At 41.3% G+C, this 26,040-nt stretch overlaps 1 protein-coding gene across 5 annotated transcripts in view; it reads right to left on the bottom strand.

The window, feature by feature from the left end:
• IL16 (interleukin 16) overlaps positions 1–26,040 on the bottom strand; it is a 147,494-nt gene that overhangs the window by 89,596 nt on the left and 31,858 nt on the right. The window contains exon 1 of one of the 5 annotated variants that reach the window (XM_063596882.1): positions 23,938–24,432. The exons of 3 other annotated variants lie outside the window; for them this stretch is intronic. The gene's annotated coding sequence lies outside the window, so the exon portion shown is untranslated. Of the gene's footprint in view, positions 1–23,937; positions 24,433–26,040 lie in introns of those variants that run through there. One more of the 5 variants, XM_008963098.5, reaches the window with a different exon arrangement.

The following is a 26,040-nucleotide window of genomic DNA, read 5'->3' as shown; positions in this document are numbered from 1 at the left end:
TATACATTGTACACAGGACTAGGAAGACACTGTCTCTGGGCCTCAGTTTCCCAACTGGTAATTTAAGCAAGTTGTGTTGAAGTTAGTTTCATATCTGTTATCTTTCTTCCTCTATACTGTTACCTCCTGGAGAGGAGAGATAGACATAGTCTCATTCATTTTTTGTCCCCAAGGCTTTGATGGGGGTTGACACAAAGAAGGGGCATTTGCATGTTCAGTGAATGAACGGCAGATGAGTGTTTCAGAGGCCCTTTCCAACAGACTTTTCCTGCACCAACATCATGTGAAGTGTTCTCAAGGAAACCATCTCAGCTAGGACCACAGAATGATGCACTCCAGGTAACCAACCAACATCAGAGTGACAAGGAGCCACAGTGGGCTGACCTCAGAGCAGAAGACAAGTCAAGAGCCATCAGGGAAGATTCTCAATGCTGCTCCTCAGAAAAGTCCTTAAGATCCTGGAGAAGCCCCTCACAGGGACCATTGCACTTTCAGCATCCTAGAAGGAGAACCTAACCATCAGTGCACAGGCATGAGCGGGGCATCAGGTGGGCCTCAACAAGATCCAGGCCCCTGGGGCACAGGATAAGTCAGGAAAGGGATTTCCCAATCAGTATATATTACCTCCAATATGGAGGTAATATATTACCTCCAAAGGCCTGCTATATAGTCAATCGCAAGAAGGAGCTAGATAAATAAAGGCATTTCCACACAGATAAATAAGGGCATATCCACTCATCATTGTTCTTGAAAGACTGGCTAAAGCTCATTCCTCATGGAATCCCAGTGCCCAGAGCAGGACTTCACACTTAGGACGCACTCAGTCAATGTCACTGCAGAATGAAACGAGAGGTCAACTGCACAAAGCTACACATAGGGATGTCCACACAGTGTCGTTAATTAGTAATTGTTAATAATTGGGAAGATGGACAAGCAGAATTATAAATATACTGCTTAAAGGCTTAGGCTCTGAAATTGACCTTGCTCTGTATGCCAGATCTGTTGCTTAGTATCTGGACAACTTAAGCAAAGTATTTAACACCTTTATGGCTTAGAGGTAACAATGCTAACGACCGTGAAGGCTAAAGAAAATAATTCTGAGAGATACTTAGCTTATTGCCTTGCACGTAGTATGGACTAAAAAAAAAAAAAATTGTTACTCAAAAAACAGTAAAAGAGGAGAAAAAACCTAAATGTATATGAATGGGAGATTTTGTTAAATATATTATGATACATTTGTATGATGGAATACCATGCAGCCAATCACAACAATAAAATAGATACATATATAGATATGGAAATATGTCTGCAATATATTGTAAAGCTGAAAAAGCATAAAATAGCTGGAGTTGAGTTTTATTTACAAAAAACTTACTTGCATCAATAAAATCAAACTATTAATAACTTTTTGGGAAGGTACAGCAAGGTGCTGGGGGATGATATTTACAAGGAGTCTTTCCTTTCTGCGTAATTTCCTACACTTGATTTCTTTTTACAACAATCACGTCTCAATTATGATGAGAAAATAAAGATTTGCTATTTGCAGGAACAAAATAGAAATTTATGCTTAATTTTGTCAGCTAGTAGTTGTGAAATAATTTTATCATGTTCTAAAATGTCTGGTGGAAATTTTGATTGGAATTGCTTTGCATTTATAGATGAATTAGGGGAGAAAGTCTTCCCATCCAGGGACTTTTTAGAAAATTGTTGTTTTGTTTTTATATTCATTCAAATTTTCTTTTCAGACTTTCAATAACATTTTACACTCTTCTTTATTTGGGCTCTAAATATTTTTAATTACATTTTTCCGGAACATTTTTTTCTATTTTGAATTGAATTATTTGTAAAATATATTTTCTAATTGGTTAGTATTTGTATATACATAAGTGACTTTTGTATATTTACTTCATAACTTGCAAACTTGCAGATCTCATATTAATTCTAATAACTATTCAGTAGGTTATTTTGAATTTTCAATCATGTAACCTCTGAACATTAACAAACTTGCTTCATTTACAAATATTTGGGTCACTTATTTCATTTTGTTTTCTAATTTTACTGACTAAAGTTTCTAGAACCTTAGTAAATCATGATGACAATACAGGATTTTCATTTCTCTTTCCAGACATTAATGGAAATTCCTGCAGTGTTTTCTAGTATGTAGAATGTTGACCAATATATTGAGACATAATTTTTTAAATCATATTAAGGAAATACATGTTACTAATGATAATTTTGGAAGCATTTTCATCAAGAACGGGTGGTTGTTTATTAAATGCTTTTTTAGCTGTTTGGCACTATCAGGTGTCTTTCCTCTTTTGATTTGTCAAAATGAAGAAATATACTAATGCCTTTCTTACAATTGAGCTACCTATATTTTGTTATTGTTTTAAGTCCCATTAGATCACAGTGTGCGTCTCTTTTAATAGATAACTGGATTGAGTTTGCTAACATTTTATTTAGGACTTTTATATCTATATTCACAAATAGGAATGGTCTGCCATCTCATTTGGGTTGTCTTAGGTTTTATAAAAAGAGCAATGAGAAGCTGGACATTTCTTTTACTTTCTGAAATAGTTTAATAGTTTAAAGTACACCTAGTCCTAAAAGCTTGAAATATTTTTTCCATAAAATTTTTTGGTCCTGGCATCCCCTTTAGGTAGTTCTTTGAAACTTTTTCCATTACTTCCTTGGTTGGTCTATTTTAATTTTTAAAAAAATTTCCTCTGTTAATTTTGATCACTTACATTGTCATAAAAGTACTCTTTCATCCAGATTTTCAGGTTTGTTAGTATAGAGTTGTCCATCACAGACTCATAATTTTAAATATTTTCTAAAATCTGTGCATATGCTCTCCTGACCAGTGCTCTGCATTTCTGTTGGCCTCCCCTTCTGTTTGCCTTGCTTTATCTTCACTGAGGGCTACCTGTTCTATCAGTCCTTTCCAAGGACTCATTCTTAGAAGCAGTGAAAACATCTGCTTTTTGGGGTTTGATTTCCAACATATTTATTTCTGCTTTAGCTACTTTTCTCCTTCTTGCTTTTATTTGTTTTATTTTTTTTCTATCTTCAAGAATTGAATATTTAGTTTCCTTAAATTTATTCTATTTTAGAAATGATAGCATATCATGTCGTGGTTACATGCTGTAGCTTTACAGCCTAAGTAGACCTAGGTGTCAATCCCACTCCAACAATTTACTATGCCTGACCTTGAAGAAATCTACTTAGTATGCAGTGGAGAGGAGGGAGGCTGGAAGAGGCTTGGCTGCAAGGCTGTAAGGAGGGCTGCTTGGGGTGCCAGGCACAGTAGACCTATTCAGCAGCCAGGGATGCTAACAGCTTTGGGTTCTTCTCATAGGAGGTCCTCATGAATGCTCGGTAGGCAGCCTCATCATTGCTGTCTTCCTCCTCCTGCTGCTGCTGCTGCTGCTGCTAAGACAGACAGATGCGGCCCAGCTGGATGGTGGCTGAGCATTCTTCAAAGACAGCAGGAGGCGGAAACAAGATGGCGGACTACATGCAGCCAGGAAGTGTTGCTCCCACTGAGAGAGACCAAACTATCAAGTAAGCCACCATAATTTGGGTAGCTCTTCAAAAAGAAAAAGCCAGGGGTGGGTAGAAGTGATGCTGAAGCTGAGGCTGAAGAGGGAAGAAGCTGGGAACCCTGCAGGGGTACCCAAACGCTATTAGGCTAGTTCCTGGCCCAAACAGCTCCTGGGAAAGCAGTGAGTGAGGGAACTGAAGGATGCCTCACTCTTGCCACCAGCCTCTGGGATTCTAGCTACAGGGGACCCTGCATCACACAAGGACGTGGGAGCTGGAGGGGGGTCTCCCCAGGGAACAGGCAAAGACAGGTCTTCAGACAGCATGGAGCTGAAGAGTTTGTGTGCACAGGACAGCTCCAGCAGAGAGCAGCCACAGATGGTCATCCCCCAGGACTCTCTGTTCCCCTCTGGGAGGCGCTGGCCCCAGCTGACCTTCCAGCCAGGAGAGAGCAGGGCTGGCTTCCCTGGGAATGATGCACATCTGTTCTGCAAGCCTTCCTACATGCTAGCCCTTCCCAGGGCCCATGCCTAGCCACCCTGCAGGAGCAGGTGCACAGCACAGCCTCCTTGGCCCAGCCTGAGCGCATTGCTCCACCTGAGTACTTTCCTGGTGATCTGGAGCACATAGAATCCCCAGTGCAGCCAGAATCCAACCATGGATTCAGACAGAGCCATGGGATGTTCTGGTGCCCCAGGGCCACAGTACAGCAGCTCAGGAATACAAAGCCAGGATCTGTGGTTGGCACTTGAGTGAGGGAGGATCCCCCACCCTCAGAGTGTGGCAAGGGGTGAGACAAATGGGTTCCTGGGCCAGGGTGGGAACAAGCTATGCCTCCCTCCACAGGGTCAATCCAGAAAGGGTGAAGAACATCTTCCTGTTACAGCCTTTCCCAGAGGGGGCCCTGCATCCTGGAACACCTAACAAAAGAAACACGGGCACATAACTGGTGATCAAAAGGGTCTCCCCAAGGCTCATGAGCAGACCTGGTGAAGGGGCCATTTGTCTCCACCCCCGACTGCAGAGCACACCTGCCAACATGAGGAGATACAAAAGAGTAGTGTGACTGGCTATCAGCCTAGCTGTTGGCCATCACTCTTCCACACCATCTACTGGATCACAGCCTAAGCTGCAACACCAAAAATTATCCTACTAATATATGCATCTGTGAAACCAAACACAAGAATTCACCCAAGCATAAAGATCCTGTGCAGAGCTCTGATCCTCTGAAAACATCCAGAAACAAAGCCAACTAAGTATAATCAACTTACACCACAGTTAAAGGAATACTAACCCTTGCAGATGGGAAAGAACCAGTTACAACTCTGGCAATTTAAAAAGCCAGTGTCCCCTTACCTCCAAATGAGTCCACTAGTTCCCTAGCAATGGTTTTTTGCTCAGTCTGAAATGACTGAAATGACAGACATAGAATTCAGAATCTGGATAGCAAGGAAGCTCACTGAGATTCCTGAGAAAGTTAAAGCCCAATCAATCCAGGGAATCCAGTAAAATGTTACAAGAGCTGGAAGACAAAATAGCCACTTTAAGAAAGAACCAAACTGAACTTCTAGAGCTGAAAGACTCACTACAAAAATTTCATACTACAATCAGAAATATCAACAGCAGAATAGATCAAGCTGAGGAAAGAATCTCAGAGCTCTAAGACTGGTTCCTTGAATCCACTCAATCAGATAAAGGGAAAGAAAAAAGAATTAAGAAAAATGAACAAAATCTCTAAAAAATATGAAAGTATGTAAAGAGATCAAATCTACAATTCATTGGCATTCCTGAGAGAAAAGGAGAGAGAATAAGCACCTTGGAAAATACATTTGAGGATATAGTCCCCAAAAATTTCCCTAATTTTGCTAGAGGTTGATATGCAAATATGAGAAATATAGAGAACCCTGGCTAGATACTACACAAGACAACCATCACCAAGACACAGAGTCACCAGATTCATCAAGGTCAATGCAAACAAAAAAAAAATCTTAAAGGCAATTAGAGAGTAGGGTAAATCATAAACTGAAAGAACCCTATTAGGCAGCAGCAGACCTCTCAGCAGAAACCTTACAAGTCAGAAGAGATTGGGGGCCTATTTTCAGCATTTTCAAAGCAAAGAAATGCCAACCAAGAATTTCATATCCTGCCAAACTAAACTTCATAAGTGAAGGAAAAATAAAATCATTCTCAGACTAGCAAATGCTTAATGAATTTGTTTAAACTAGACCAGCCTTACAAGAAGTCCTTATGGGAGTGCTAAACACGGAATTAAAAGGATGACACCTGCTACCACAGAAAACACACTTAAGCATATAGCTAACTAAGCTTTATAAGTAAAGCAAACTAGGTTTCATAAGTGAAAGAAAGCTAAAATCCTTCTCAGGCAAGCAAATGCTGATGGAATTTGTTTTAACTAGACAAGCCTTACAAGAGATTTTTAAGGGAATGCTAAACATGGAATCAAAAGAACAATACCTACTGCCACAAAAACAAACAAACAAACAAAAAAACCAAAATGCACACTTAAGCACATAGCCCACAGGCACTATAAAGCAACTACACAATCAAATCTATATAACAATCAGCTATATGAGGACATGAGGACAGGATCAAAACATGAGGACAGGATCAAAATCACGCATATCAATACTAACCTTGTAAATGTAAATGGACTAAATGTTCCCACTTAAAAGGCACAGAGGGGCAAGCTGGATAAAAAGACAAGACCCAACCATTTATTATCTTCAAGAGACCTATTTCATGTAGCTCCCATAGACTTAAAATAAAGGGATAGAGAAAGATATACTATGCAAATGGAAAACAAAAAAGAACAGGAGTCACTATTTTTAAAACAGACTTTAAACCAATAAAAGTTAAAGTGACAATGAAGGGCATTATATAATAATAAAGGATACAATCCAACAAGAAAATTTAACTATCCTAAATATATACTGCACCCAACATTGGAGCACCCAGATTCATAAAACAAGTCCTTCTTGGCCTACAAAAAGACTTAGACAACCATACAATAATAGTGAGAGACATCAGCACCCCACTGACAATGTTAGACAGATCATCAAGGCAGAAAACCAATGAAGACACTCTGGACTTAAACTCAGCACTTGAACAGTTGGACCTACTAGACATCTATAGAACTCCACACAACAATCACAGAATATATATTCTTCTCATCTGCACATGAAACATATTCTAACATAGACCACATGTTAAGTCCTAAAGCAAGTCTCAATAACTTCAAATAAGTTATTGAACTCATACCAAGCACATTATCAAACCACAGTGCAATAAAAATAGAAATCAGTACCAAGAAGGTTTCTCAAAACTACATAAATGCATGGAAATTAAACAACTTGCTTCTGAATAACTCCTGGATGAGCACAGAAATTAAGGCAGAAATTTTAAAATATTCTTTTAAATTAATGAAAATAGGGATACAACTTACCAAAATCTCTGGGATGCAGCTAAAGTAGTGTCAGGAGGAAAGTTTAGAGCCCTAAACACCTTCATCGAGAAATTAGAAAGATGTTAAATTAACAATTTGCCTTTGCACCTAAAGAAACTAGAACAAAAAAAGAACAAACTAACCCCAACACTAACAGAAGGAAAGATATAAATAGAATTAGAGAAGAACTGAATGAAATTGAGGTGCAAAAATCCAAACAAAAGATCAGTGAAACCAAGAATTGTTTTTTCAAGAAAATAAATAAGATTGATAGACAGCTAGCTATATTTAAAAAGAGAAGGGCCGGGCATGGTGGCTCATGCCTGTAATCCTGGCACTTTTGGAGGCTGAGGCAGGCAGATCACTTGAGGTCAGGAGTTTAAGACCAGCCTGGCCAATATAGTGAAACTCCATCTCTACTAAAAATACAAAACTTAGCTGGGTGCGGTAGAGGGAGCCTGTAATCCCAGTTACTTGGGAGGCTGAAGTGGGAGAATCACCTGAGCCCAGGGAGTCAAGGCTGCAGTAAGCCAGGATTGCACCACTGCACTCCAGCCTGGGCAAGAGAGTGAGACCCTGTCTCAAAAAATAAATAAATAGAAATAATTTTTAAAAATTTTTAAAAATTAAAAAAAATCTTGACTTACAGTAAGCATTTACATTTTATATCATAGTACATAGATCACATAAACACACATAAGATGTATATATAAGTAAATAAAGATGGTATTATAACTGATCCCACAGACAAACAAACATTCTTCAGAGAATACTGTGAACAAATCTATGCAAACATATTAGAAAATCTGGAGGAAATAGATAAATTCCTGGAAACACACAATCTCCAAAGATTGAATCAGGAAGATATTGAAACTCTGAATAGACCAATATCAAGCACTGAAATTGAATCAGTAATAAGAAACCTGTCAACCAAAAAAAAAAGCCCTAGACAAGATGGATTCACAGCCAAATTCTGCCAGATGTACAAAGAACTGGTATCAATCCTACCGAAACTATTCCAAAAAATTGAGGAGGAGGCACTCCTCCCTAACTTATCCTATGAAGCCACAATCAGTCTAATACCAAAATGTGGCAGAGACACAATGAAGTAAGAAAACTCCACTCCAATATTCCTAATGAACATAGATGTAAAAATCCTCAACAAACTGAATCCAACATATCAAAATGTTAATTCACCACGATCAAGTAGGCTTTATTCCTAGGATGCAAGATTGGTTCAATATACATAAATCAATAAATGTGATTTACCATATAAACACAATTAAAAGCAAAAACCATATGATCATCTCAATGGACACAGAAAAAACTTCTGATAAAATTCAACATTCCTTAATCACAATAATAATAATAAAAAACACCTAAACATGGCCAAGTGCAGTGGCTCATGCCTGTAATTCTAGCACTTTGGGAGGCCAAGAGGGGCAGATTGCTTAAGCCCAGGAGTTAAAGGCCAGCCAAGACAACATAGTGAGACCTTGTTTTTACTAAAAATACAAAAACTAGGCCAAGCGCGGTGGCTCATGCTTGTAATCCCAGTGCTTTGGGAGGCTGAGGTGGGTGGATCACCTGAGGTCAGGATTTTGACACCAGCGTGGCCAACATGGCGAAACCCTGTCTCTACTAAAAACTGCAAAATTAGCTGAGCATGGTGGTGCATGCCTGTAATCCCAGCTACTTGGGAGGCTGAGGCAGGAGAATAGCCTGAACCTGGGAGGTGGAGGTTGCAGTCAGCAGAGATTGCACAACTGCACTCCAGCCTGGGTGACAAGAGTGAAACTCTGTCTCACAAAAAAAAAAAAAAAAAAAAAAAAAAAAGAAAAAAAGAATTCAAAATACAAAAACTAGCCAGGCATGGCATGTGCCTATAGTCCCAGCTACTCAGGAGGTTGAGGTGGGAAGATCACTCAGGCCCAGAATGTCGAGGCTGCAGTGCGTGATGATTGCACCAATGCACTCCAGCCTGGGTGACAGAGTGAGACTCTGTCTATGAAAACAAACAAACAAACAAAAAACCCAAAAAATCTCTCAACACACTAGGCATCTAAGGAAGATAACTCAAAATAATAAGAGCCATCTATGAAAACCCACAGCCAACATCATACTGAATGGCAAAAAGCTGGAACCATTCCCCTTGAGGATTGGAATAAGACAAGGATGCCCACTCTCACCACTCCTATTCAACATAGTACTGGAAGTTCTAGCCAGAGCAATCAGGCAAAAGAAAAAAATGAAAAGCATACAAATAGGAAAAGAAGAAGTCAAACTATCTCTCTTCATTGTCAATATGAATCTATACTTAGAAAACCCTAGACTCCAACAAAAGGCTGCTAGAACTGATAAACAACTTTAGCAAGGTTTCAGGATACAAAATCAATGTACAAAAATCAGTAGCATTTCTATACACCAATAATGTCCAGGCTGAGTGTCAAATCAAGAACACAATCTCACTTGTAATAGCCACAAAGAAAATGAATAACGAAGAAGGTGAAAGATCTCTACAAGGAGAACTACAAAATACTGCTGAAAGAAATCAGAAATGAAACAAATAAGTGGAAAAATATTCCATGCTCATGGACTGGAAGAATCAATATTGTTTAAATGGCCATACTGCTCAAAGCAATTTAAAGATTGAATGCTATTCCTATCAAACTACCAGTGTCCTTCTTCACAGAATTAGAAAAACTATTCTAAAATTCATATGGAATCAAAAAAGAACCCAAATAGCCAAGGCAATTCTAAGCAAAAAGAACAGAAGAACATCACATGACCCAATTTCACACTATACTATAAGGCTACAGTAACCAAAACAGCATGGCACTGGTATAGAAAATGACACACAGACCAATGAAACGAAATACAAAACTCAGAAATAAAACTGCACCCCTACAACCATCTGCTCTTCAACAACGCCAGCAAAAACCAGCAATGGGGAAAGGACTCCTTATTTAATAAATGTTTCTGGATAAACTGGCTAGCCATATGCTGAAGAATGAAACCAGAACCTTACCTTTCACCATATACAAAAACCAACTCAAAATGGATTAAAGGCATAAATATAAGATCTCAAACTATAAAAATCCTAGAGGAAAACTTAAGAAGTACCCTTGTCAACATCTGCTTTGGCAAAGAATTTTTGGCCAAGTCCCCAAAAGCAATTGCAACAAAAACAAGAAGTGACAATTCCAGATGTTGTTTTGAAATCAGTGTAACCATGGCATTGCTGGAGCCTGCAGAGTTCATCTGGGCCAACTGAGTCACGCCTGGGTGCAGGGCCACTGGCGAGGGGAGGCAGGGAGGGAGGCAGACAGGACATGGACTAGAGTGTCCCTGTGAGAAGGGAGAAGTGAGTGGGTGTGGGCTATTGAGTACTCCGAGCTTCTCCAGAAAGGATATGAGGACCTGCTGTCACCTTTGGCCTTGCTGACCTGGAACCTTTGATTGCAGGACTTGCTTAGACAACTGAAACCCTCCCTTGCTTAGAATTCACTCTTGGATCTTTAAGGATCACCTGTGCTCCTTAAAAAAAAGAACAAGAGAGCTCAGGTTCTGAATTGGACAATGCCCCTCTCTGTTGTCCCAGTTCATCCCTGCCTCAAACTTGACTCCACTGTGCTCATCACCTCTTCTGCCACCCCCAGCAAATTCTTCCAAGCCCCTGTGAGCTCCTGCAAGCCCCTGCGAGCCCATATCCCTCTGCCCATTCCCACCTCTTACCACCATCCAGACTGGTTTCCTGGAATATCCTGCTTTCAACAGCCACCTCCCCCAGGACGCCCCTCCCCACACTGTCTGCCCTCCTCGGTGTACCCATGATTTCCCTGACATGTCTTTGCCTGCACTTTGGCCACATCAGAAATAAGAATGATCTGGTTTGTCCCTGTCTCCATCATTATCCTCTGAGCACCATCAACCATAACTCTTGCACACTGTCTGGAACATTGAAGAGACTCAATAAATGTGATTGAATTCATTGAGTGCTCAATTCCTCAGAATTAGTGCCCCCATGCTAAAATAGAAATAATAATCATCATAATATTTATCAAGCAATTACTATGTGCACTGTTCTGTTTTAGGTGAATTTTCTCATATAAGTGCCTATAATGTTATCCTTATAATATCCATATGAGATATATACTATTTTTAACTTTCTCCATGTAACAGGTGAGAAAACTGAGGCACAGAGAGGTAAAGTGGATTGTCTGGGATTACACAGCTAGTAACTGAGAAAGTCAGACCACAACCCCGGCAGATTAATGAGCCCACACACCTAACCCCTGTGCCATATTGCCCTTCAGAAATAGCAATACTGCTGTTATATGTATATTTGATAATATGCATCATTAACATATTCTACTACCTTCCTCCCAAGGTTTGGGGGAAAAGGAGACAATGAGATAAGAGTTGCAAAAACATTTTTAAAACCAAAATATGGACCAGGTGTGATGGCTCACGCCAGTAATCCAAGCACTTTGGGAGGCCAAGGTGGGCAGATCACTTGAGGTCAGGAGTTCGAAACTAGCTCAGCCAACACGGTGAAACCCCATCTCTACTAAAAATATTTTAAAAGTTAGCTGGGCATGGTGGTGGGCACCTGTAATCCCAGCTACTCTGGAGGCTGAGGCAAGAGAATCGCTGGAACCTGGGAGGCAGAGATTGCAGTAAGCTGAGATCATGCCACCTAATTAAGCTAACGAGCTTCTGCACAGCAAAAGAAACTATCAACAGAGTAAAAAGACAACCTACAGAATGAGAGAAAATATTCACAACCTGTGCATCTGACAAAGGTCTAATATCCAGAAACTATAAGGAACTTAAACAAATCAACAAGCAAAAACCAAATAACCCCATTAAAAATGGGCAAAGGACATGAACAGACACTTTTTGAAAGAAGACATACTAGCAGTCAAGAAATATATGAAAAAATGCTTATCATCAGTAATCATTAGAGAAATTCAAATAAAAATCATGAGATATCATCTCACACCAGTCAGAATGACAGTTATTAAAAAGTCAACAGACAACAGATGCTGGTGAGGTTGCAGAGGAAAGGGAATGCTTATACACTGTTGATGGGAATGTAAACTAGTTTGGCCACTAAGGAAATCAGTGCAGAGATTTCTCAAAGAACTTAAGGTAGAGCTATCATTCGACCCATCAATCCCGTTACTGCATATATACCCAAAGAAAAACAGATCATTATACCAAAAAAAAAAAAAACCCACATGCACTTGTATGCTCATTGTGGCACTATTCACAATAGCAAAGACATGGAATCAACCTAGATACCTATTAACGGTGGAGTAAAGAAAATGTGGTACGTATCACCATGAAATACTATGCAGCCATAAAATAGAATGAAATCATGTCCTTTGCAGCAACATGGATGGAGCTAGAGACCATACATAATTCTAAGCAAATTAATATAGAAACAGAAAACCGAATACTTCATGTTCTCACTTGTAAGTAGGAGCTAAAGATTGGCCACATAGTAACATAAACAGAGGAACAACAGACACCATGGACTACTAGAGGGGGTGGGTGGGAGGTGGGGCGTGGGTTAAAAAAACTACATATGGGGTATTATGCTCACTATCTAGTTGTAATATACCCATGTAACAAATCTGCATATGTACCCACTGTATCTAAAATAAAGTTGAAATTTAAAAAAATCTACTTAGCCTTTTTGTGAATCACTTTTTAAAAATCTGTAAGATGCAGATGATTAGCCATCTCACAGCAACACTGTGATTATAAATTGAAATATTGGATGTAAATTTCTTTTTTCTTTTCTTTTTTTTGTTTTTTTTTTTGTTTTTTTTTGAGACAGAGTCTGGCTCTGTCGCCCAGCCTGGAGTGCAGTGGCATGATCTCAGCTCACTGCAAGCTCTGCCTCCCAGGTTCACGCCATTCTCCTGCCTCAGCCTCCCCAGGGGAGCTGGGACCACAGGCGCCCACCACCACGCCCGGCTAATTTTTTGTGGTTTTTTTAGTAGAGACGGGGTTTCACCGTGTTAGCCAGGATGGTCTTGATCTCCTGACCTCGTGATCCACCTGCCTCGGCCTCCCAAAGTGTTGGGATTACAGGCATGAGCCACCACACCTGGCCTGGATGTAAATTTCTTAGCATGGTTTGTTGGGTGGTTTTTATTGCCACCATGTCGTCATCGTCATCATCATCATCATCATCATCATCATCATTATTTAAAGCCCGAAATTCTCTTCTGAACATCCTTTTGGCCCCAACCCAGGAATTGTGAAATACAATATTCTAAATGTTATTTTAGGAATGGTCTGTAATTGCAGTTTTGATTCCCAATTTAAACTCAGTTCTTCAGGAGATTTTTGGTGTTATTGTTAATTTCATGTAGTTAAATTTCCCAGATTTAGTGTTGCTCTTCTTACAATTTTTTATTAGAAAATTCCAGTTTAATTGCATCGTGCCACAGGATGTGTCTTATTTTTATTTGTTGGAATTCATTGAGGTTTACTCTGTTAGCCAGTATGTGATGTGACTAAGTGTTTTATGTGTTCTGTGCACATTTGAAAAGAATGATTATTCTGTGTTTTGAGTTTCAAATATGTATATATTCAAATGTGATATTAAAATGCAGTCATTATGGTCAACAAAGAACTGCTTATATGATAGTGGTCCCATAAGATTAAAATACCATATTTTTACTGTACCTTTTGTTTACAAATGTTCAGATACACAAATACTTACCACTGTGTTACAAATGCCTACAATAACATGCTGTACAGGCTTGTAGACTAGAAGCAGTAGGCAATACCATATAGCCTTGGGGTGTAGCAGGCTATATCATCCAGGTCTGTTTAAGTACCCTATGTAACGTTTGTACGACAATGAAATTTCTCAGAACTGATCTTCATTGCCATGCAACACATGACTGCATATATATGTAAGCACATATTCAATTTTGTAAGTCATAGAATTCAAGCTCTTTATGTACATTTTGTCTAATTAATCTGAAAAAATCTTAACAGTGGTGTACTCCAAATCTTAACACCATATTTGGAGTATATCTCAATTTTTTTGTTTTACATATTTCGACGCTTTATGTTTACCCAAAGTTTTCTGATTTTCATGCCTTCATCGAGTGTTCTTTTTATCATTTTGTAAAAAAGTAATTCTTGATCTATTTAATAGTTGCCTCAATTTTTATTTTGTCTGACAAAATTAACACTGACACCTCACTTTCTTTTAATTTGCATTTGCACAGTATTTTCCTATCCCTTTGTTTGTAACTTTATGTGATTAAGTTTTAAATGTGTCTCTTGAAAGTGGGATAAAATTGGACTGGGGAGAGAGAGTTTGTTTCTTTAGGCTTTTTTTGTTTCCCTTTTTTATACTGAATCTGAGAGTCTCTTTTATTTTAATGTGTAATCTTACTACAGAGCTTAATTGATTCATCTTTCTTCTCACATGTTTTGTTTTTCTTATTATGGCTCCTTAATTATTCCTTTTCTTGTTTTCCAGTCAACTTATTCACACTTTCTTTTCCTCCTTAATGAATCATAGGTTTCATTCATTTTATTTGATATTACTGGTGGCTATGTAAAGAATTTTTCAAAGCAATATTTGAGCCTGTATTTTTCCTCTTCATTGATTGCAAGAATGGCACTATCTGATGCCTCTTCCCTATGCAAGAGGTGAGGTGCTAGGTGCTCTCAGAGTGATTGACTATTTGGGGGACATCATAGATCATTATATATCATCTCTCAAGATTTTTTTTTTTTGAGATGGAGTCTTGCTCTGTCGTCTAGGCTGGAGTGCAATGGCGTGATCTCGGCTCACTGCAACCTCCGCCTCTCAGATTCAAGCCATTCTCCTGCCTTAGCCTCCCAAGTAGCTGGGATTACAGGCATGTGCCACTATGCCCGGCTAATTTTTGTATTTTTAGTACAGATGGGATTTCACCAGGTTGGCCAGCTGGTCTTGAACTCCTGACCTCAAATGATCCACCCACCTTGGCCTCCCAAGGTGCTGGGATTACAAGTGTGAGCCACTGTGCCCGGTCTAAGATTATTTTTATCATTTGCTTTATTTCAAAATCGTATTAACAACCACCACTGAGACTTAAAGTTTGTCTTGTTTTGTGGCCTGTCAATTTTTTTATCATCATGGTCTGCTCCCCCAACCCCACCAGGATGTTGCTCTGCCCTATCTTGAACTCCATTCTACTATAGCACTAAACCTTTTCAGTCCCCTGAATGTCCCATGCGCTCTCTAGCTTCCAGGACTTCATGCAGGCTGCTTCCAATGCCTTCCAAATTTTCTTTTTTTTCTTTTTTTTTTAAATTTTGTTATTATTATACTTTAAGTTTTAGGGTACATGTGCACAACGTGCAGGTTTGTTACATACGTATACATGTGCCATGTTGATGTGCTGCACCCATTAACTCGTCATTTAGCATTCAATAAACGTAATCCAGCATATAAACAGAACCAAAGATAAAAACCACATGATTATCTCAATAGATGCAGAAAAGGCCTTTGAGAAAATTCAACAACCCTTCATGCTAAAAACTCTCAATAAATTAGGTATTGATGGGACGTATCTCAAAATAATAAGAGCTATCTATGACAAACCCACAGCCAATATCATACTGAATGGGCAAAAACTGGAAGCATTCCCTTTGAAAACGGGCACAAGACAGGGAAGCCCTCTCTCACCACTCCTATTCAACATAGTGTTGGAAGTTCTGGCCAGGGCAATCAGGCAGGAGAAGGAAATAAAGGGTATTCAATTAGGAAAAGAGGAAGTCAAATTGTCCCTGTTTGCAGATGACATGATTGTATATCTAGAAAACCCCATCGTCTCAGCCCAAAATCTCCTTAAACTGATAGGCAACTTCAGCAAAGTCTCAGGATACAAAATCAATGTATAAAAATCACAAGCATTCTTATACACCAATAACAGACAAACAGAGAGTCAAATCATGAGTGAACTCCCATTCACAATTGCTTCAAAGAGAATAAAATACCTAGGAATCCAACTTACAAGGGATGTGAAGGACCTCTTCAAGGAGAACTACAAACCACTGCTCAATGAAATAAAAGAGGATACAAACAAATGGAAGAACATTCCACGCTCATGGGTAGGAAGAATCAATATCGTGAAAATGGCCATACTGCCCGAGGTAATTTATAGATTCAATGTCATCCCCATCAAGCCACCAATGACTTTCTTCACAGAATTGGAAAAAACTACTTTAAAGTTCATATGGAACCAAAAAAGAGCCCGCATTGCCAAGTCAATCCTAAGCCAAAAGAACAAAGTTGGAGGCATCACGCTACCTGACTTCAAACTATACTACAAGGCTGCAGTAACCAAAACAGCATGGTACTGGTACCAAAACAGAGATATAGACCAATGGAATAGAACAGAGCCCTCAGAAATAATGCCGCATATCTACAACTATCTGATCTTTGACAAACCTGACAAAAACAAGCAATGGGGAAAGGATTCCCTATTTAATAAATGGTGCTGGGAAAACTGGCTAGCCATATGTAGAAAGCTGAAACTGGATCCCTTCCTTACACCTTAGACAAAAATTAATTCCAGATGGATTAAAGACTTAAATGTTAGACCTACAACCATAAAAACCCTAGAAGAAAACCTAGGCAATACCATTCAGGACATAGGCATGGGCAAGGACTTCATGTCTAAAACACCAAAAGCAATGGCAACAAAAGACAAAATTGACAAATGGGATCTAATTAAACTAAAGAGCTGCACAGCAAAAGAAACTACCATCAGAGTGAACAGGCAACTGACAGAATGGGAGAAAATTTTTGCAACCTACTCATCTGACAAAGGGCTAATATCCAGAATCTACAATGAACTCAAACAAATTTACAAGAAAAAAACAAACAACCCCATCAAAAAGTGGGCAAAGGATATGAACAGACACTTCTCAGAAGAAGACATTTATGCAGCCAACAGACACATGAAAAAATGCTCATCATCACTGGCCATCAGAGAAATGCAAATCAAAACCACAATGAGATACCATCTCACACCAGTTAGAATGGTGATCATTAAAAAGTCAGGAAACAACAGGTGCTGGAGAGGATGTGGAGAAATAGGAACACTTTTACACTGTTGGTGGGACTGTAAACTAGTCCAACCATTGTGGAAGTCAGTGTGGCGATTCCTCAGGGATCTAGAACTAGGAATACCATTTGACCCAGCCATCCCATTACTGGGTATATACCCAAAGGATTATAAATCATGCTGCTATAAAGACACATGCACACGTATGTTTATTGGGGCACTATTCACAATAGCAAAGACTTGGAACCAACCTAAATGTCCAACAATGATAGACTGGATTAAGAAAATGTGGCACATATACACCATGGAATACTATGCAGCCATAAAAAATGATGAGTTCATGTCTTTTGTAGGGACATGGATGAAACTGGAAACCATCATTCTCAGCAAACTATCGCAAGGACAAAAAACCAAACACTGCATGTTCTCACTCATAGGTGGAATTGAACAATGAGAACACATGGACACAGGAAGGGGAACATCACACACTGGGGACTGTTGTGGGTGTGGGGAGGGGGGAGGGATAGCATTAGGAGATATGCCTTCCAAATTTTCTATAGTCCTTGATGATGCTAAATTTTCATCACTCTTCAAACCCTGTTTTAGGATAACACTTCTTTAAAATGAAACCACATACCAATACAGACCCCTAAAGCTGTCTGTGCTCTGAGAACAGGTTCTTCCACTACCAAAGCACTCATCTGATGCTACTCCAGTGGCTTGTGTCACCACTGGTCATGTCTACTGAACTCTAAGCTCCCTGAGGGCAGAGTCTATGTCTGTCATATTTCGAGTTGATCCATGAGGCCTAGCTTGGCGAATGGCCTCTATCAATTGCTCAGTAAATATTTGTTGAATGACTAAGGATGATTGCATTTAATGTTTAAAGGTGTTCTCTGGCCAGATAAAATGTATAAAGTAGGAAAAGACATTTTACATACTGTACAACACCTTTGCTTGGGCTAATTCTTCTGGGGAACTAATAGTTCACTTAGTAACCCCATCTCTGGTTCAAATCTGATGAATTGCCTATGCTTACTTGCCTTATATTGTAAGTGATCATCAAGATATATGGAATACTGTTGAGATATGGAGAAGAATGAGGTTAAGTCTTTTTGTGCTACATAGAATTGGAAAACAAAACATGCTGTAGCACAGTGTGTGCGCGTGTGTGTGTTTGATGCTAGAATAAATCAGAGAGAATACTCAACAAGCTGTTATTGAAGAGCAGAGAATGGGTAAAAACTGATTACTCTACATTTTACTAATTACAGCATTTTTACCAAATGCAAAATTTAATATTAAAGATTAAAATACAAAGTGGCAATATAATAAATTGCTAATAAATTTGTATACACCACTTAACTACAACCTAAAAAGAAAAAGAGGGAAAAACAAAAACCACAAAATTAAAACAAAGAAACCCAAAATATGATCTGCCTACTGGAAGAAATAGAAGTAGGAAAGTGGCTCAAAAAGTTGTTCGTGGATGAACAACTAAGATCTCCTTCCTGGAGAACTAAGGGCAGGGCCATTAAATTAGACATCTCGTGATCTCTAAATAGAACTGAGAGGAGATTCAAAGAAATGCAAAATAACAGCTATAGAGCATTATGGAGTCTTTGGCCTGAAAGAATTTTTCAGATTTTGATGGTCCAACTGCTGTCATTTACTTGTGTGTGTGTGTGTGTGTGGATGGGGGTGTGTGCGTGCATGTGTGCGTGCATGTGATTGTTTCGGCTTGAGTTTTGGTAAGAAATTACATATCATGTCTTTTAAGATTATTTTTAGATATATTTCTCTTTTTCACCACACATACACACACACACACAGAGAGACACACACACACTTTTATTTTCTGCTTCTGACAACTAGCTCAATGCAGGGGACGCATTGTCCTGCCACTGCTTCAGTAAATGTGACAGGTATCCTGTGTTCTCAGCAACTGCTGCAGGATTCTCTGGCATCTGCACTTTGGCTGGAGTTGGCTACAACCATCCTTGGAGGATGAGGAGAAGGAAGGAAGAGAGGGAAAGTGCATAAGACTGGGCCACCTGTCCACCTTCTCCAACCCTCACCATTGCTCGAGGCTCTCTTAATCCATTTATGAGGAGGTAAGTACAGAAAAAAAGACAGATCAGCTTATGGCTGACTCAGGCCTGAAATCCTTGCCTTGGATAATGGGAAGAAGGCCATCTTTTTGAAAGAGAAGATCAGGAATATTTCAGTTACAATACTCTCCTGACACATTTTCACCATTCCAAACTCCACCCAGTGTTCTACAGGACTATTTATGAAACTTTTAAAATCTTGACCTAGGCTAGGCATGGTGGCTCACGACTTTAATTCCAGCACTTTGGGAGGTTGAGGCGAGCAGATCACTCAGCTCAAGAGTTTGAGACCAGCCTGGCCAACATGGCAAAACCCCATCTCTAATAAAAATACAAAAAATTATCCAGGTGTGGTGGCGTGTGCCTGTAGTCCCAGCTACTCGGGAGGCTGAAGGGGGAGAATCACTTGAGCTCATGGAGTCAAGGCTGCAGTGAGCCGGGATTGCACCGCTGCACTCCAGCCTGGGCAACAGAGTGAGACCCTGTTTCAAAAAATAAATAGATAAATAAATAAAAATAATTTTTAAAGAATTTTAAAAATTAAAAAAATCTTGACTTACCGTAATAATTTACATTTTACATCATAGTACATGGATCACATACACATAAGATTTACATGTATACATAAATAAATAAATATATATAACTAAAAACTTTCATGAAACAATACCTTTACTACGGTATAATAAAAATAATATAAAATATCTTTGGTATGAAAAAGATAATATAAAATATGATTTTGCTAAGAACCTGATGCAATCTGATGTATGCTATTCTTTTTTGTTTTAGAAAAAGGAAGTTGGTTCCAACCCACTAAGTTGATTTTCAGTCCACTAGTGGGTCATGCTTGAAAACCACTACTTTCAGGTTTTCTCTGATTTTTTATAGCAGTTCCATATGGGGTATTTGCTTTGATTCCTCATTTAGCTCCCTTCTTTGGGCCACTGAATCTTTTCATATGTGCATTGATTTTGCCGCATTTGCTCAGCCCTACTCAAGAGGTCTGTGCTTACTCAGATTTGGGAGCTGGGATGGGTTCTGAAATTCCTCGTTGGAATCTTTCATATGCCGATGCCAGACTGCAGAAAGGGCTTAGATTTCCTGCGGCTTTTCTTTGCCAGGTGAGAGGTGCAGTGAGCAGCAGGGAAGGTGCACCATTCCCCAGCATCCAAGGTCTCAGGGGAGCCTTGAACCTTTGGAAGGGATGTTTGTAGGTGACCGCCTCCTATTGGCTGAGCAAGGTAGCCATGTCCTAGCTGCTGTAACTGTCCACTGGAGGAGCATTTCCATCCCAGCTGCACATGCCAAGACTCAGCCAGGGGCAAGACCGATGGAGATCTCCACGCTGGATCCCAGCATCGGGTCACCGTCCAGCATTAGCAGTTGCTCCCACTCAAAGCAAACCTCTCCTCCAGCATCTCCAGATGTGGCAAGAACAGCGCCTCCCTCCTGATGGGCTCCGCCCTTCCACCTAGCGTCCTTCACATCCACCTGAGACATCCACTGAGACTTCTCAGTGTTTCTGGCACACACTGAGCAACACTGTCTAGTTTACAAGACTGACATAGATTCGTCCTTATTTCAACAGGAATTCAAAAGAAGAACTTGAAGTAAATTCCTGATTTCAAGCTGCCTTCCTAGTTAACCACAACTCCAAGTTCTTGGAACTATTTGTTTATTTTGCCCCATGCCTATTTTCTCCCCATGTTTATGAGCATATTACTATTCACAATGAATTGCTTTTTAATAGCAAAACGTAACCTATATATGAAAATGTATTACCAATTCAAATGCACAATAAAAAATATGTATTTTATATATATATATATATATATTTTTTTTTTTTTTTTTGAGATGGAGTCTCCCTCTGTCACCCAGGCTGGAGTGCAGTGGCATGATCTCGGCTCACTGCAGTCTCCGCCTCCCGGGTTCAAGCAATTCTCCTGCCTCAGCCTCTTGAGTAGCTGGGATTACAGGCATGTGCCGCCACGCCTGGCTAATTTTTGTATTTTTAGTAGAAACAGGGTTTCACCATGTTGGCCAGCCTGGTCAGGAACTCCTGACCTCAAGTGATCTGCCCGCCTCGGCCTCTCAAACTGCTGGGATTACAGGCGTGAGCCACTGTGCCCAGCCTGCACAATACAAATTTAAGGTATTACAAGTTGAGCTCCCTGATTCAAAAATCTGACATCCAAAATGCCCCCAAATTTGAAAATTTGTAAGCACCCACATGACACTCAAAGGACATGCTCATTGGAGATTTTGGATGTTGGATTTTCAGATTAGAGATGCTGAACCGAGGCTGAGTATATAATGCAAATATTGCAAAATCTGTAAAAATTTGAAACCCAAAACACTTCTAGTTCCAAATGTTTTGGATAAAAGATACTCAACCTGTATTGCTATTGTTAAAGCTGTTATTGTTGATGTTGTTCATTTATTTATACAATAAACATTTTCTGAGATTTGTTGTATGCCAGGCACTTACGATATAAAGGATGAAGACAGTCCTTTACAGCCTACTGGAGAAGATTGATGTGTAAATGGATAATATTCCTAGTGTGGGAAGTTTCATAAGAAAGGTTTAAATAAAGTGCCCCCTTCTGAAGTGACTTTACAAATGGCCACATCAGGAGCTAACCCATGAGCTAGGGCTTGAAAGCTGAATGAGCATTTTGAGGTGAAGAGACCCTTCTGTATTCGGGTCAAAGCAAATCTCTTCAGGGCGGTGGAGCCTGGAGTGTGAGCAGAGAGGAGAGAAATGAATAGCCAATTCAGGCCAATTAAGGAATGAGGACCTTCTCCTACTGGTGAATAGATTTCTCTTTTTTTTTTTTTTTTTTTTTTTTTTTGGGAGATGAAGTCTGGCTCTGTCACCCAGGCTAGAGTGCCGTGGCACGATCTCAGCTCACTGCAACCTCCGCCTCCTGGGTTCAAGCGATTCTCCTGCCTCAGCCTCCAGAGTAGCTGGGATTACAGGCAATTGCCACCATGCCTGGCTAATTTTTGGTATTTTTAGTAGAGACAGGGTTTCACCATGTTAGCCAAGCTGGTCTCAAACTCCCTCCCTCAGGTGATCCACACACCTTGGCCTCCCAAAGTGCTGGGATTACAGGCATGAGCCACTGTACCTGGCCAGTAGATTTCAATTCAAAGTGTACCTCCCTCCCTCTCACTCCTATACCCCTGGGCCACTGCTGGGAACCAGAAAGGGGGAGGCGTTGACAAAAGGGCAGGTCTCAAGGTCCTGGTCTGCCTCTGCCAAAATAATTCTGCCTTAACTGATTATACATGAGTTTTCATGATAGATTTTAATTCTAAAAAGGTTCCCATGAATACAAACAATTAGAAAATAATAATTCTATAGTCAATTGCATCCAACAGAGATTTTTTTTTAACCCTATGGATATATGACCATCTTTGTGTTGAGGAAACTCAAGTATTTATTGAGGCATGCCACAAAGCCAGTGAGAGCATGGATTTTGGAGTCAAGCTGGGTTCGGGTCCTGGGAATGTCTAGCTGAGTGGTCCTGTGCAAGCCTCCTCACCTCTCGGTTTGGGGATATACTCCCTAAGCTCCAGGTTGTTGTAAGGTTTAAATTAAATGAGGTATGTGAATATTTTAGCGTGGTGCCTGGGGCTTGAAGAGTGGCCAGGAAATGGTTGGGGTTCTAAGTTTTATTTAAAAGACTCACTGGGGATTGAATAAATGAACAGTAGAGGCTTCAAGGGTCTGACCCACCTGACGGCTCATGCCCACGTCATATCTGCAGCAGGGGAGGTGCCTTCTACTGTGCTCGTAAATGTTGACCATCACTTAACTTCAGGGTAAAGAAGGAGAACAGAGAGGAGGAAAAAGGCTGAACGGTCTTCTCCTTCCGGGGGAAACTGGAGAAATAGGAAGGGGAGCCACAGAGACGGCAGCTCCCAGGCTGCTTCCAGGAACCCAGTGGGAGCTTGAACTGGCCTCCTGGGACAAAGGGGTCGTCTTTGTATGGCTCAGCCTGAAGTGGGAGGATTTCACCTGATAAGGGCAGGAGGAGAAGATGCTTCCCTGTATTCCCCAGGGAACCTCTATTCTTGTGCTGTTACCTCTTTCTCCAGCTACAGAAAGCAAACTTGCTATGGACCAAAAAAGAAAAAAACAAACAAACAAAAAACAAACAAAAAAAAACACCAATCCTGGGACCTACCAATGCAGGAATTAGTCACGGGACCCTTATCAAAAAGCAAGCAGAGTGAACACTTTTCCCATGGTCAATCTGCAGAGATGCCCACCCGCTGTGCCCACTTTGGAGAAAAGGAGTCTGGCCAGGCAGCAGAGAAGCCCCCATCAGGTGCCCGTGGCCTTTCTCTCTCCTGCTGCCTTCCTTTCCTCCACCTCCTTCCACACCCCATTGCCAAGGATGAGACGAGGCTGAAAAGTCAGAAATCTCAGGACCAAATTCTCCCCGTGCTGCAGAGCCAGGTCAAGCGATATCCCTCTGCCCGCTCTGGCCTTCTGAAGCTGCTTCCTCCTGTACCTGACTGTGACATGGTGACACAGAGATTCCTACCAACACAATCCTGGCTTCTGCTCCTGCCCCTGACCCCAGCACCACTTCCAAATATGAAGTTACGTCCTAGCAACCAAGACCCTCCCCATTCAGGTCAGAGAGGCCAGCTTCCTCCCTCCGGTAACGGCCACCTGGACAGAGCAGCTGCCTGACAGACATTCACTCACCTGGTGCCCACCTACCTCCCTATGCACAGTCCCCCGGGGCTGCCACCTCCCTTGCTCCTCTCTCCATCTGCCCAGCAGGGATTGCAGCACCACTTATTCCCAGACAGCCTGTGGCCCAGGCCTGGGTCAGAGCCGGCAAGGATTGAGAAATGGACGCTCAGTTCTCAGACGGACGCCGGCCTTTGAGTCAGATCCCAGGCTCCGATAGTTGAGATGCTGTGAGTAGGACACAATATTCACCACCTGCTCTGGACAGGTGACTCAGGACAAATGTGTCCCACCTGGCATGGATTTGCTCGAAGACTCCTGATCTGAGCCATCTGACTGCTCCACGTGAAAAGGCTTGATCCAAAAAGGGGGGCTGCCAGTGCTGAGAAGCTCAGCCTCAGAACAAGGTCCACCATCTGCTGGGCTGGCCGGCAACACCCAGGAGGCAAACCCAGTGCAGAGCCACAGAACCACAGTGAGGTTCCTTGGTCCAGCCCAGTTGCCCCTGCCTTCTTTGGACAACACAGAAATGACTAGGAGAGCCGAAAGGTAGCAGACATGACTCGGTGCCTGCAATGTGCCTGGCACGCTGCTAGGAGCTTTCCATAAACCTCATCACATGCTGGGAGCTGTGGCACGTGCCTATAATCCCAGCTACTCAGGAGGCTGAGGCAGAAGGATCGCTTGAGCCGGGGGGTTCAAGACCAGCCTGGGCAAACCATAGCAAGAACTCCTCTCAAATTATATAAAAATTTAATAAAAAGAGGAAAAAAAGTCATCACATACAATCCTGCCATCAATCTGGTAAATATATCACCTACTTTGCAGACAAAGCCACTGCACAAACATTCATTAAACACCTACTACGTGCTGTGGAATTTCCCCAAGGTCACACAGTTAGCAAGTTAGCAAGTCAAAATCCACCTGTCTCCAAAGCCCAGGCTTTTTCCATAGCATTTCATTTCTTGTCTGTGCCACCCTTTCCCAAAAACAACAGACTGGCTCTCAGAAGCTTATGTAACTCAGCGGTCCTCAAGCCAGCTGCATCAGCAGCATCTGCTAGAAATGCAAGTTCTCAGGCCCTGGCCTAGACCTCCTGAAGCAGCACCTCTGGCACTCTGTTTTCACAAAGCCTCCAGGTGATTTTGGTGCGTGCTCAAGTGCGAGAGCCCATGACCTAACGTATACAGAGCATGTTGAAAACCGCAGCATAAAAGAATGGGGCACTTTTGTGGGTGTCCTGTTGGCATTACTGTCATGAGACCAGAGTGCCTTTCCCCCACGTAGCCCCTTGGAGAATCTAATCATAAGGTGGCATTTAATCCATCTGCCCCGCAAAGAGCATCCCACACATCTCTCCTAAGCTCAGTCTCTGTGAGCCCTGTGTACATGCTAGGCTGAGGTTTTTGTATGGACCTCTCTTCTAAAGAATGGAATGTTTCCCAACGCTCAGCACCAAATGTTTCAGGGCTTCCTGGGGGCTTTAATGAGGGTGTAGGTGCAACCTGTAGGAAGCCCTTGAAATTCCATGCAAGGCTGCAAAGATCTAGCCGCTGCTGCTGGAGAACACAGGCCCACGGTCGCAAGGGAAGCATGGGAGGAGGGAGCACTCTGGGGATAAAGCTGCCTTTGTCAGCAGGCACAGGGGACATTGTAGGGCTGAGTCTGGAGTGAGTCTGGAGTGCAGTGAAGGAATTTCTAAATTGCAGGGAGTGAGCGCCTCTGTCAGTGTCGCCTGCTCAGCTCACACCCACAATGTCTCTCACAATGGCCTGGGTGCGGTGGGGCCAGGACAGACTCAGGCCCCACTTCCATCTTGCTCTGGCAGAGAGGCTGAGGAGCAATTCAGCACCCCAGGGCTATGGGGGCTGGCCTTGCCCTTCTTGGATCCTGAGGCCTGGGAGGGCCCCACAGCCTCCCTCCTCCACTAAGTCTAAGCTCTCTCTTGTCATCGGCACCTGAATCCAGTTCCCGCCTCTCCCTCTATTTTCCGAAGATCTGTTCTTTCTCACTCTCAGAAGGTAAATTTATTCCAAAGTGTAGTTGAGACTTGGCCCTGATTTTTCCTAATACGGGGTGGTTTGTGCTTCAAGGTGGAAACTTTATCACCCCTCT

This window comes from Pan paniscus, chromosome 16 (assembly GCF_029289425.2).
Source record: "Pan paniscus chromosome 16, NHGRI_mPanPan1-v2.0_pri, whole genome shotgun sequence".
Lineage (NCBI taxonomy): Eukaryota > Metazoa > Chordata > Mammalia > Primates > Hominidae > Pan > Pan paniscus.
This window is presented reverse-complemented; position numbering and strand designations above follow the sequence as displayed.